At 38.9% G+C, this 15,051-nt stretch overlaps 1 protein-coding gene and 1 long non-coding RNA gene across 2 annotated transcripts in view; one reads left to right on the top strand and one right to left on the bottom strand.

The window, feature by feature from the left end:
• LOC136252752 (uncharacterized) overlaps positions 1–15,051 on the top strand; it is a 232,625-nt gene that overhangs the window by 83,571 nt on the left and 134,003 nt on the right. The gene's annotated exons all lie outside the window — the stretch shown is intronic.
• LOC136253082 (uncharacterized) overlaps positions 1–15,051 on the bottom strand; it is a 45,562-nt gene that overhangs the window by 9,363 nt on the left and 21,148 nt on the right. The window lies entirely within an intron of this gene.

Genomic DNA, 15,051 nt, shown 5'->3' with positions numbered 1-15,051 from the left:
GATCGACAGGGAGGAAGGACAGGTGTCGACAGCCTGTGGTAGTTAATGGTGCTGGCCAAGTCATTTCACCTACAGATTATAACTATTCTTCATTGATATTGCATGTGCAAAGCAGCAGCAGCATGCGTCAGCATGCCAAGCTAGGGAGATCTGGGCAGAAACGTTCGGATTTTATATGGTTGGAGATTGCAAATGATGAGTATATTGACACCCAAAACTCCTTCATCAGCCATGCACTGCATCATTGTTAAGCCACATATACAACTATAATAATAAATTATGATAAATTATGATATTATCCGACGCAATGTTTTGTGCTGCCCAGTTTCAGTCATGGATTTTTTTCCTCTCTCCACCTTTTCAAACACACTTTATGTAACAACTTTAAACAGGTTGTAGGACCAGGTGTTCTACAGACCTTCAGCACTTGTGCTGTAAAGCCTTAATAAATAAATATGTTGATTCCCAATCTATAGCAATTATCAAACGGTATGGTAGTACCGTTTAAGTAGGGATCAGGCCGAAACTTTTGCGTTCCACCCAAAATTCCACCTTTGAAAACCACCCTAGAAACATCTTACACGATGAAAATCACCTTTACAGAATAGTACTAGTTCATATGATATATATAATACAGCATCAAATATAACAAAACGCTAACAGGTGGCTGGATATTGAATTTTTTTTAAATCGCCAAAACTTAAATTTTAGACTCACTGCCTGACTGCCTGATCACAGTCACAAGGCTATAGGCCAAACGAAGCAGCGCATGGTCACCATTTTACGCCACAATAACAAACTCACCAGTGTGATGTGCCTTTTGGGGCTCCGAGGAGTGTAGGCCCTCTGCACCTTGTCTTTTCTTTTACCTTCAATCAGGCTGCCTGTCTTCTTCTTCATCCAATGAAACCATATCAAAGCATTAATTTTCTGTATCAACACTTTCTTTTAGTAGCACATTTAGACGGCACAGAATTATTTCATAGTTGGATTTTTGAGCACTTCAGTCCTGGTGCTACTATCAAGAGGTACACAAGCTAGATATCTGCAACTTCACTATTGGGATATGCGCCATGCAAAAGAGTGGGTGCCGCCAGACTAATCCGCGATAGGTTTGCAACTACACCCATCTAGGTTGACTAATAGTGATAGAGTACGGAGACCACACCTCTTCACAACCTACCTAATTGCTAAACAGAAAACAAAGACCTTATTGGTGTAGCTAGCTGTACACCACCTGTCTGAATCAAGATACTCTAATACAACAGTCACGCACTCATGCATTTATGATATCCTAATAGAACAGTCCCTGAGCTACAACAAAAAATTAGTATTTTTTTAAATTGTCAATTTTAAAAATGAAGTAGGGAACTATGCAGTATAAAGTAATGATCAGGAGATGAATGATGGTATTACATCATAACTTGGTGGGAAAGTCCCTACTTTGGCACAAAATAAAATAATTGTCCCTACTTTGGCACTGAATAAAATAATTGTTACAGCTAATGTGCCAAAGTAGGGACTGGGTTATACTGTAATCCCATCATTCATCTCTTGTTTCATTACTTTTTATTGCATAGATCCCTACTTCATTTTAAATTGACAATTTTTTAAATACTAGTGATCATATAGACTACTACAGAACATTTAAAATCTCTTAGAAGCCACTGAAATGGTGTGTGAATAAGTGGTAGAATTTTGCAGATTACACTACGTTAAAGATGCAAGTTCGATTCCCTAAGTCAGATGACTTTTTTAAACCAGGCGCGTGCCCACAGCTGACCAAAGACCAGTTGTGGGCACATGCCTGGTTTACTATAATTGTTTTCGTAAAAGTGTGTGTGTGTACATATCTACCTACCTATCTACCTATGTTTGTCCGTACGTACCCACGTGAGCAAAATCATTAAATGGAAAAGCAGCTTTTGCATAAGAAGTAAAAGTTAAATGATGTCTGTATGAAACTTCCGCACAGGTAAACTTTGCTCTGAAGTGGTTTCTTTTCGGCGGTCTGAAAAACGGGTGTGGCAACTCTCCTCAGACTTTGTAAATTATCTTCCCTTCAAGTATACAGACATTTAACAACTGAAAAACAACTGTGCAGGCCTCGTAGACTACCAGGAATAGCCTATCCCTTCAAGTTGGAAAGGGGGTATATCCCTACATACGCAAAAGAAAATGAAGAGTAGCTTTAAGGCTTTGTCGAGAGAATTTGTGGAAAAAACATGATAGTCAAACTATAAAACAGTTTAGAAGATATTTCTACATGTAATGTGTTGATAAAAGTGTTGATAAAAGTGGCTTGCTTAACAAGCTTCCTTAACAGTGCATAGCAACGAGCTACAAAAATTTCATGAATTGTGAAATATGAGAATTACAATAAATTAATTATGTATTATTTCACAACCAAAAACATATATTATACATAGAGTTGGTTAATTTCAGATGAGTTAGCTAGCTGCATGGCGCCTGGTTTTTAGAAGTAGCACACCATCAACTTGTTTCTCATTATTTTTAGAACTTTTAGGTACACATTAATTTTTTAGAACTTTTAGGATAGCTGACTGCTCTATTAGACTATATCAATCTTTATAGTGGAAAGTGGGTAGCCATCCTTGACTGATTCAGTAGGTAATTAGGTGGTCTTCAAGCTAATTGGTCAGTAAATGTCCAATGGCCAACCATTATAATCTGCTCTGCCAATGGTAATATTTGATGCAAAGATGTTGTACCATTCATGGACAAGAGGTAAAGTCCCTGGAACCAGTTATGGACTCAGTGACAAGATGTGGATTACAACAGAGCCAGTTGACAGAGCATTTTTGGAACAGCATGTCCTTTGCTTCTTTCGGGCATAGTACTCACTACAACCATCAGCTTGTTCAAATTGCTTGTGAGAAGGGTGTCATACATTAATGCTGTGCACTGGTGTGCATGCAAATAACCGGTTATTAACTGGTATTGTATAGGTCAGTCAATAACTGGTTAAGAAACCTTTAAACCGGTTTATTTCCCACCCACTTGGTAAACCATAAATTACCCCTGCTGACAAGTGCTAACATCATTACATAACCTCAAAGCATGTGTAAATACAGTGTATGTGATTGTAATAACTTATTGCAAGACAAGATGTTGATGGTCACTTTGGTACCACCCTAAACCTTCCAGCAGGCTTGTTGAGTACATATTATGTCTGCCAATATCACTTTACTGCACACAACCAATTAACCAGTTATTGCCAAATATTGGTAGGCAATTAACCGGTGACAAACATTTTGTAGGTATATAGCACTAGTCATAGTGCCATGCCTTCCCCCTCATACCACCCATCACACCCAACCCCCTTGATTGTTGTGTTTTTCTCCAGTGAATTTGCAGTGGAGGATTGTTTGCCATAACTTTATCCAGGATCAGTAATAACCAAATTAAATTTCAACAGTCTTGCATGGCTCAATGCTATGTCGCCAATTAGACAAGTGACAGTTTTGTTTGGCTCAATTAGAGAAAAAGAAGATGGAGAAAAGGCAAACAGCTGAGGAGAAGGAAAGGAAAAAAGAGCTAGAGAAGAGAATTCACAACTTAAGCAGTTAGAACAGAAGAAAAAAACAAAGAGAAGAAACTTAGAAGAGGGAGACTGAAGAAAAGCAGAGGAAAGCAGAAGAAAGGCTAAAAAAAGCTTGGGGATTGTGTAACTATGGTAAGGGATGACCACCACTAGCTTAGGAGCTATATACCTTTAGCAAACGTGCCACTGTAACAGATGAACCATCAGTCAGCAATGAGAAGGACATGAGTAAAGTTGACAGGAGAACATGTTCATCAAAACAAACCAGATTGTGATGAAGGGGATATAACGCAAGTGGATAATGGAAGATTAATTAATGACTATGAAGAAATTGACCCAAACACTTGCTGCATGTGTTTTGTTTCCTTTGAAGAAGACCTATTGGATGGGTGTGGAGCTGAATGGATATCTTGTCCATGTCGTAGGTGGCTACATGAGGACTATGCTGAAGGCTATGTAGTAGACAAGAATAGAAAGGAGCACTACTGTCTAATTGTATTGATATTTTATCAGCACATATACGAATTTTGGTTATAACTACTGATTACATGCTGGCATCATTAAAATACAAGTACAAGGAAAAAATAATTAGGAATTTTAAATTCGATTAGGGATCATAGTAAAAGAAAGTAGGGAAACAAGGGAGGTCGCCCACAAATGCAAATATACTAGTGAACATTTAATCCTTAATTTTGTCTTTACCCATGACCGAATTAGGTGTAAATGTTCACTATTATATACTATGCAGGTGTAGGCAACCTCCCTTGTTTCCCTAACTTATTTTTTCTATGATCCCAAATAGAAATTAAAATTTCTAAATTTTCCTTATGCTTGTTTGTTTGCCTTTTTATAACATTATTATGACTGTTGAACCCACAAATACTGCATCAAAGAAAAGTTTGGCACAAGAGTGAATGTTTTCAAATGAAGGCATGCCCCAGCTATGACTCAAAAGTGAAGTGGTCATTATGCTTCACTTTCAGCTATGTTCAACCCATTACACAGTACTACAAATGAAGAACAGCAGGAAAAGCACCTCTGCAATCAATCCAGTCACTACGAAAAATACAGATGATTCATGTGCACCAACTATCATTAATTACTGACTTGAAAGTGAAGTGTCCAATATGCTTCACTTTCACCTATTCCAGCCCGTTACGCAGCATTACAGACAAAGAACAGTATCAGAAGTGCCTCTGCAATCAATCCAGTCACCACGGAAAATACGGACGATTCCCATTTACAAATGTAGGGAAGCCATGCGTCACACTACTGCCAATCAACACCTGGGGTTGTCAGCAACAATAAATGGGACACAAAGGAGGACACAGGTAAGTCCATGATGCAGTATGCCAAAAGGCACATCTCAGGATGAAGCGATGTTGAATAATGAAAAACCAAGCCTGTAGCCTTAGCCATTATCCACACTTGCCTGAAGGCACCAGGCAGGCAAGCAAGCAGTTAGTCAGTATAGAAAATTCCACTGAATAATTTTTTTAAATTCCTTAACAATCTATTGGAAGCATTTAGAGCTGTACTGAAGGCTGGTTATACCTAACCAATACTGTCAAGGCACCAGGATGTCATCATGAAGCTGGTTTTTGGGTGATTTGTTTGGCCAAAACATCCAAGCTTCTGTGATCCCTAACACCGTACTGTATGTTCCAAATCAGTAGTCGACGGGTAGAAATCCTTTCACGATCGGATACGAATGGCGATAATAACTAGCTATATATAGCCCGGCCAATTATCGCTCCAACTACGACTAACTCTCTTCAAAAGTGTCAATCTATTGTTCTACTTTACACACATGATATTACATCATTATTACTACAAAAAAGAAAGTTAACATCACAGAAAACATACAACTACAATATAAGAATACATAAAAGTACAATAAGTTCAAAATTATGTCACACTCCCCGTGGTTGATTCACCAAGGGTGATCAAACAATGTTAGTGTTCACTTCATTCTTCATATAACTTCTCCCAGCACAGCTGCTTGACATCGTGGATGACCTCTTGTATTCAACTCATTAGTCTCTGGGATTGGCGATGAACTTTTATTTGTGTTGGGCGCTTGAATCAATTCAGTCTTCACTTCAATAGGAAATAAGTGTTTAATACTTCTACATGAGAGTTGTGGTCTACCATCTGAACTAGCCACCTTAACAATAGCTGCTCTGACCTTCCCATCATTGCCTAAAAGAATTTCCTCAACAGTAGCAAGTTTCCATAAATTTCTTTTAGTGAAGTCATTTTTAAGCACTACAACATCTCCTACTGCAATTGGACAGGAAGTACTCTGTGATCGGATTCTAGCATGCGACTCTCTCAATCCAAGCAAATAATCTTTCCTCCACTGGTTGGTAAACTGACTTAGTAGATGTTTGTGATTCTTTGCCCTTCTAATCAATGTCTTGTAGGTGCTGGACACTTCAAAACACATGTCATTAGGCATGCTAGTAATACGTCAACCGTAAATCAAATGAGAAGGCAAAAGAGTGTATGTTGCTCCATCCAAATCATCTTGTACCTATGTCAAGGGACGGGCATTTAAGATGGCTTCTATCTCCACCAATAGAGTGCTGAGCTGATCCAAGTTAAGATTACTGTGTCCAATAGTTCTCCTCAAACATCGCTTTACTCCTTGAACCATCCGCTCCCAAAAGCCACCCCACCATGGAGCCCTTTCCACAATAAATCTCCAAGTAATTCGGTTATTTGTCAAATACTTGTTTACTTCAAACGATCTGCTTATTTGCCTCACTTCCTTGGAGGAAGAACGAAATGTCTTTGCATTGTCAGACATGAAAGTAACAGGTAGGCCTCGTCTACTAGTAAATCGCCTCACAGCCAATACAAATGTATCAACTCCCATGTCACGAACTAACTCCAAGTGTACAGCTCGAGTAGATGCACAAGTGAAAAGGCAGATATAAAACTTGTCTAAGATATCATCCTTGTTAGAGGTGAACAAGGGACCCACAAAATCTACTCCGGTGTGAGCGAATGGTGGATCTTCAGAGACTCTAGCAGGTGGGAGATCAGGGGAAGGCACAGTAGGGTAACACGCTCTCCTTGCAACCTTTTGCAGGTAACACATGACTTACATACTTTCCTTACAGTTTGCCTTCCCTTCAATATCCAATACCGTTCCCTAAGTAACACTAGAGTATCATTGACCCGACTATGTTGTGCCTTGCTGTGAGATTGTAAAATTAGGAGTTCTGTAAACCTGTGGCTTGAAGGGAGAAGGATAGGATTTCTGCTCTGCAATGATGAGGTGGAATTGTTTATTCTCCCCTTGCACTTCATAATGCCATCATCCACATATAAGCCGAATTGCTCCACACGCAATGGTGGGGAAGATGTACTCTCCTTAAGGTAACGAAATTCAATGTAAAATGATTTATGTTGCACAGCCTTAATCCACAACGCTTCCACCTCATTCATTTCTGTGGTTGTCACTACCAAAGTGGGAGGAGTGTTACCCCGTGATCTACACAGATTGATTAAACGTACTACATAGGAAGTTACTCTTAACAAGCGGTTTAAATTGCTGTATCGATTGATATCAATTATTTCTTCAATACTCAGCTGGGAATTTCCTGATGTGTTCACAAGTGATGATGTAATCTGGAGTTGATTTTTACCAACTCAGTCTGCACCTCGTCGTTCATTTCCTGTACAGGATTCATTGGCCATTGGGTATCTAAAGATTGGAGAAACGGTGGGCCTTTCCACCACAAAGATTGTACTAACAGCTCTTGTGCATCAACTCCCCTGGATGGCAAATCTGCTGGATTAATTGAACCTGGACAATGTCTCCAACTCTCACGACATGTAAGTTGGCGGATTTCTTCAACTCGGTGTTGTACGTATTGCTTCCAAATCTTGTTGTTGCGAACCCAATACAAAACAGTCGTAGAGTCTACCCACAAATAAAGTTCCTTTGGATTAGGGAGATGCAGTAGCACCATATTGCTGAGTCTGGCTAATGTCAGTGCACCAAGTAGCTCTAGTCGACGTATAGATTACTTCTTCAAGGGAGTTACCTTGGTCTTGGCTGCAATGACTCTCACTTCCACACTTCCAATCATCATAAATTGACCTCATGTACAGAACAGCAGCATATGCTAGATCAGAGGAATCACTGAATCCATGAATTTGAACCTTAACAAGCTTTAGCTTGGCCTTGAAAAGACATCTAGGCATCATAACTTGTTTAAGATGCTCAAGCTCCCCGAGTATGGATTTCCATTTGTGTAACAATTTACCTTGACGATTATCATCCCACTGTAGTTGGTCTTGACAAAGTTGCTGAAATAACATCTTTAACTTTATGATAAAGGGTGCCAAGAGCCCTAAGGGATCAAAAATACTGGCAGTAATGCGTAAAACAGATCGTTTTGTCACAGGAAAACATGTAGCATACTGTACTAGCTCACTTAAGCAGAACCTGAGCGCATCACTGTGGGTATTCCAAGCCACCCCGAGTATCTTAGATTCAGGTTCAGTACCTGTTGGTAATGTTGGTGCCGTTGGGGAATCTCTTTCATTACCTTGTTCAAACTGACTAATCTTCTCCATTAATTGAGGTGAGTTTGAATGCCATTTTCGAAGGTTAAAGCTGCCTTCAGCCATCAGTCCTTTAACTGCATGATATATAGACAAACCAGATTCTACAGTATCAGCACCTGTAACCAGGTCATCCACGTACAATGATTGATTCAAAGAGTGAACGAGCTTAGGATATCGAGCATGATATTTCTGAACATGGTTTGCAATTACAGTCCCCAATATGGCTGGTGAGGGCCGTAATCCAAATACCAGACGAATGAATCTATAATGAATAATCACACTATCTACGTTGAAGGGATCTGTAAACCAAAGAAATCAGAGAGAATCACGGTCATGCTCAGATATTCTGACCATCAAAAAGGCCTTCTCTATATCAGCTGTCACAGCTATGGAATAGCTCCACCAGTACATTGAACAGTTTTGGAATGAGATTTGGCCCAGTCTGCAAACAATCATTTAATGAAAAACCACCATCTTTAGACTTGGCTGAACCATCATAGTCTATTTGTACCTTAGTTGTAGCTCGATCTTGTCTGATGATGGATGATGAGGCATGTAATGGACAGAATCATGTTGGTTAGGATGGCTTAAGGTGTCACTCGGATTACAAACTTCTCTAATACCCTTTTCCAACTGGCCATCAATCACCTGTTGATATTCTTTCATCACTTCAGGTTTCTTCAATAGTTTTCGTTGTAGCTGCTTCAAACGGTCCTTACATAACAAAAAATGATTGGGTACATCACGAGGTTCTCTTGTCCATGGCACGATTACTTCGTAATGATCCTCCTTAAATGCAAGATTCTGCAAGAAGGGCGCACTACTGTCATGATCACTAATCTTAGCCTGTTCACATGTTCCTACTGACTCTACCTCCCAAAACCTCTTAACTGCAGTGAGTAACCTGTCCTCTTCAGGTTCGGAGAAAGGGGAATCAATGTTCTGAACAATCGACAATTGAGTATGAGTGATGGCATCCTTGACAGTATGATCTGACGGTCCAGAGAGTAGCCAACCCAATTTACTGCTGATGGCAACTGGTCCATTGTACGTTTTTATGATTTCTCCTGTAACGAGGGCCCAATAAACGTCAGAACCCACGAGAACATCAATGGTGTTGAGGGACGGTTCCCTGGAATAGTCGGCCAGATCAAGTTCACTTAAACATGGATATGGCTCAAATCAACTTTATTTGATATCGGTGTGCAAAGAGTAGGAAAGCTTAGCACGTCTCTACACACAGATTCTGAACTTCCAGACCTTTGCAAATAAACCTTAATGACGTCACATCTCTGTGATTTAAACCCACTGTTCCCAAATGTGTTCAGATTAAGTTTTTCCTGTTTCAGTGGCTTGAGATTCAGTTTAGTCCTAGTTATGTAGGACCTCTGGCTACCGTTATCAAAGAGAAGTCGAACCTTCTCTGATTTGGTTCCTGTTTCATCAGTAGCAATGGCTCTGGCAGTCTGCAAAAGAACAATCCTTTTAGTTGTATCAGCATTAGCAACAGTTGTGGTTGTAACTGGAGATGAGGTATCAGTTGTAGTGGTCACAACATTGGACACAGTCATGTTTGCAGAAGTTGTGTCATTGTTAGTAGTATACTGTTTCGCATCGGCAGTTCACACAGTGATTGATGATGCCTTCGATTGCAGTGGCGACGATTGCGTGCACGATCACAGTCTTTGGCTCGGTGATTATGCTTGAGACAATTAAAACAGCGGCCTGATCGAGTCAACAATTCCTTTCGTTTATTAATACTCCTCACAGCAGTGCAGGAAGCAGAGTAATGGCTGCCACGGCAATATACACACTGTACTGCTTGAGCTCCAGCCACCAAAGAACTAGCGGTTGAATGTGAATTGGGAGTACTCTGGTAAGAAGGTGGTTTTGAAGAAGTCACCTTAGTGGATTCACTGGCTTCTCGAGCTTCCATTTCTGCTAATAAGGTTGTCATGAGTTTGTCCAGGTCCTCAGACTCCTCCCCGATTTTCACGAGCCATTCTTAATCTAATGTCATTAGGAACCTTGGACATAATGACCGGTAAAAGAAGACTGCCATATTGTTTGGAGTCAATCCCCAATGCACGTAAACCTCGAACATGAGCAGTAATTTTATCATAAATAAGCCTTAATGACGAAGCCTTATCACCTACGCAGTTAGGCAATTTCAGTAATTCGTCCATGTGTGTGGTGATAATTTGCTGTGGATTCCCAAATCTCGTTTGTAACAATTCAACAGCGGAGTCATAGTTAGCTTCCGTTAAGCTCAAACCTTGTATGGTACAACTGGCTGGTCCCTTCAACAGTGAATTCAAGTAGTTAAACTTATCAATTTTTTTGAGATCTTATTATTTTCGTGCACAGCTGAATTAAATGACTCCCAGAACGACGTCCAGTTCGTAACGTTGCCTTGAAACGTGGAGAGAGTAATCTTGGGTAAACCAGCCTTGGTGCTTGAGGTTGAAGCCAATGGCGTCGGTTCGACAATCATTATGGTATGGCTTCGTCTTGACATGACTACTGATAGGGCTTCTTCAACCTTTCTCTTGTAATCTAAAACCTTTGCGGTCATTATCTCACTCTCCTCCATCTCACGCTCGATCTCTTTGAGCTTGCATACAGTTATAATATCGTGATCAATGTCTTGTAACTTATCAAATTTATTATTCAATTGTTGCAGCAACACATTAAGTTTAGAAATGCACTCACCCACCAGTTCGACAGCCAGCAACTCATCTATTTGTTTGGTCAAGCAAGTGACAACTCCCCGGTGTCCACCACGTATAGCTCTTAGTCGTTCCACTCCAATTCCTTGAGGCGTAGTACGCTCGTCGGGATCGGTCATCGTCGATGAGTCAGGGATGCACTTGGTAGCTATTCACCTATCAGAGCAAACAGCCCGAAACAATGCCTAGTAGTACGATATTCACCTTTACAGGTGCCGTTAATGCCCGGCACCAAGGATTCTGAGTTTGTGGTTAAGAATCAGGTATGATCAGATCTAGCTTCATGCCCCACGTTGGGCACCACTTGTTCCAAATCAGTAGTCGATGGGTAGAAATCCTTCACGATCGGATACGAATGGCAATAATAACTAGCTATAACCTGGCCAATTATCGCTCCAACTACGACTAACTCTCTTCAAAAGTGTTAATCTATTGTTCTACTTTACACACATGATATTACATCATTATTACTACAAAAAAGGAAGTTAACTTCACAGAAAACATACAACTACAATATAAGAATACATAAAAGTACAATAAGTTCAAAATTATGTCACACTGTAGGGTATATTAATACATTTAAAATTTTTAAAATGAAGTGGGGATCCAAGCAATAAAAAGTAGTGAAAAAAGGAGCTGAGATAAATGATGGTATTACTGTGGGAAAATCACTACATTGGCATGCTACAACAATTGTTTTGTTCAATGCCAAAGTAGTCCCACAGAGCTATGTATGTCATTCATCTCTTGTTTCACTAATTTTTATCGCTTGGATCCCTACTTCATTTTTACTTTTTAATGTACTCTAGTTTGCTTAGTTTTTATGTTATAGCTACAGCTATGATATGCACATGTTACTGTTGTATTAGAATATTGAACACAATTATTATTGTTGTATTAGAGTGACTGCTTTATTAGAGTATCTTGAGTGGGCCTCAGCCAACTGGGCTATAAGCAATATTTAAGGGGCATGGTCATGACATTCCTTATTTTTTACCATGATACAAATAAAAAGTGTGCATTTAATAGTCAATCACTATAAGTACAACTAGATCATTAAGAGGAGTGTCACTCAATTGTTATTGGTCCAGCCAGTTTGTAAAAGGTCCTATTGTGGAGGCACAGTGTCTAGTAACTGTCTACTGGTAATGCATCAGCGTGAGTGCTTTAAATAACTTTGTGGTGTCTAAGTGTTTATACGAAAAATTAATGCCTCAATATGATTTCTTAGCATGAAGAAGACTACAAGCAGATTTAAGATATAGTAAAAGGAAACACAAGGCGCAGAGAGCAAACACTCGTTGGAACCCCAAAAGGCACATTCCAGTGGTGAGTTTGCTATTGTGACAAAAAAATAGTGGTTATATAATGCACCATTTAGCCTCTAGCCTTGCAACCATAGCCAGGCTGGAACAGGCAGACCAAAAAAACCGAATTTGGGTGGAATTCAACATTAGAGTAAATATATGTGACCGGATCTGTGAAAACCCGACGAAATGGTGCAAGCTTAAATTTTCAGTATAGGCTATTGATTGCAATGCATAAAATATTTGTGTAAATGAAAAAAAAAATTGTAAACTTTTTTAACACTTTGTTCTTTATGAATAAAAGGTGCAATGATAACAACATGGACACCATCTTATTCGCTTACTCAAGAGGAGTTCCAAAATCTTTGTTTCGTAGTAGTAGCCTAAAGGATACGTGAGTTGTGAGCGTTTGTTTACATCATGTCGAGCAGTCGTATGCGATTGATTTTTCTTCATTGATTTCATCTCTGTATGTAGTGAAGAAGGGTGGTAGGAAAAAACTCACCATGTCATGGACTTTCCTATTCATGGCAAACACGATGGTACAAGTTGCAACTCTGTACTGCATTGCGTTTGTAAGTTACAGTTGTTTTTGTAAGATCTTTCTGTTGCTTCTACGTTATAGAGCTGTAACTCCAAAAGTAGTTGGCATACAAGGCAGAAACTTGGCCTTCGGCTAAGTAGATTATAAATATTCAATAATAAAGAATTTGAAAATGTGCGATTATGTCAGGTTTTTGCAGATCCGGTCACATATGATTTTTTGTAGGTTTAATGCTTTATTCAAATTTAGATACAATATATAGCTCTTCCATAAAGGTACTTTTCCCTCAAGATGTTTCTATATAAGGTGGTTTTCATTTTGGCAGGCACTGCTCAATATTGGAGCAGTCCCTACTTAAACAGTATATAGTGTTGCACCGATAATTGGTTGAACTATTAGTAACAGTTGATATTAGCTAATTTTACAAGTATCAGTATCGGTTATGAAGCAGAAATAATTTGCTGATTAACTGAAACCCACAATCAATCATTAATGATGGCAAAGAACAGACAAAAGTAAAGAAAGCGGTGAATGCAGCAGTAAGAGGTACAACATCTATTTGCTGTAACTGTTTTATAACTGTTTAGGCTTGGTTGCAAGGCTATAGCAGGCTGTTTATATTTATCGACTGCCCATGCAATTAGATGATCATTCTTCACAAAAGTTTGGAATCCCAATAAAATCACTGTTTGATAAGCTAACTTAACTATTTGGTTTCTTTTCCCATGAAAGGGGTTGGTGAAAAACTTTAGCAAACATTGTTAAAATTGGCTGCCCACACAATTGATTACATTATCATTACAATTTCAATTAGACTTTAGATGATTTTCTGCTCTTCCTCCCCTGTTCTGAAAAATTGAAGCATATCGGTTATATCAGCATATCAGTTACAGGTAGGCTTGCACCAATTATGCTGGCATAATTTCGAGCATAATAGCTAGCAAAAGCATCAAGCATTATACCAGCATAATAGGACGATTTTTGAGAATTTTAATTAAAATGCGTAATGCGTGTACCAAAATTACTGCACAACATGAACACACTGCACATTATTACTGCATTCATATCAAAAAACCTTGATGTGCTATTAATTTTACTATCTCTTGACTGATTATTCACACTTATGGTAATAAGATCAACATACTCTAACAGAGCAGTCACTTACTCTAATACAGCAGTCAGGAAATGCAGATATACTCTAATAAAACAGTCAAATAACTCTCGAGGATAATCTTGATTTTGAAAGCATAATTTTGAGCATAATAGGCTGGATTTTTTAGCACTGTCCAACAGCATAATAGGCTATTTTCAAAGCATAATTGGCTCAAGCCTAGATACAGGAATTGACAAATAATCGGTATCAATAAATGTGAAAAAATGCATATCGGTGCAACACTATTAAGCAGTACTAACGTACAGCTTGGTTTGAACTGTGGTATTTTGATAATTCAATTATTACATGGGTTAAATTTGATTGTTGTAAAGATTGCGCTGTGAGTGCTCCACTAGAAGTAGGGTTGCTGTTCGATAATTAGCGAACTGAAAATGTATACATGTTCAATAATACATATCGGTGTTCGATAATTGATTGTTTATCACATTCAAGTTTGTCACACGAAAGCAAACCAGGATCTGTAGCACAATTTTTCATGACTACGTGTTGTGAAAATTCAACGTCACTGTGACATTCGTAGCAAGATAACAGGTTTAAAAACCCTTTCGATAATTGGTCTATTACACTATATGTGACCTAATTTTAGAAAACCGTCGATATCCGCACAATTTTCAAAATGTATTTTATTTGTTCTTTGTTTTCTACAGGGACAGAGGAATGGACTAGCCAAGTTTCAACTTCATAAATTAAGCAGCGTTGGAAATACAGCACTAAACAGCCGGACAAGCAAATAAATTGATATGTACAAAAGCTATTGAGAAAAGAATCTACCGGCGCTTACATAAACCATCATAACTTACTGATACAATGGAGTACGGATTTGAATATTCACTCATTGTGTTCGCCATGAATTTGTGCATCCACCAGGGTATAGTTTTTTCCCCAGGCATGCTTGTGTGTTCGAGAAGGAAGGCAAATTCACTCAAAAACGATTGTCGGTAAATTCTTTCATCACTGCAACATAAACAAACGTCTGTAACTTTGATATTCTTTCGTGTATGGAGATGAAACAAAGAGTTTTATACTCCCTATGAACAGGCGAACACGATGATGCCTACGATTTATCCATTGGAGGCTTAATTCGCCCACTAGTGCGGCAATAAAAACTTGCGTAAATTTTTTTCTGGAGCTTGCGTTTTTTACCCATA

The sequence above is a fragment of the Dysidea avara genome, chromosome 4, assembly GCF_963678975.1.
Source record: "Dysidea avara chromosome 4, odDysAvar1.4, whole genome shotgun sequence".
Classification (NCBI taxonomy): Eukaryota; Metazoa; Porifera; class Demospongiae; order Dictyoceratida; family Dysideidae; genus Dysidea; species Dysidea avara.
Note: the sequence above shows the minus strand (reverse complement) of the source record. Positions and strands in the feature narration are given on the sequence as shown.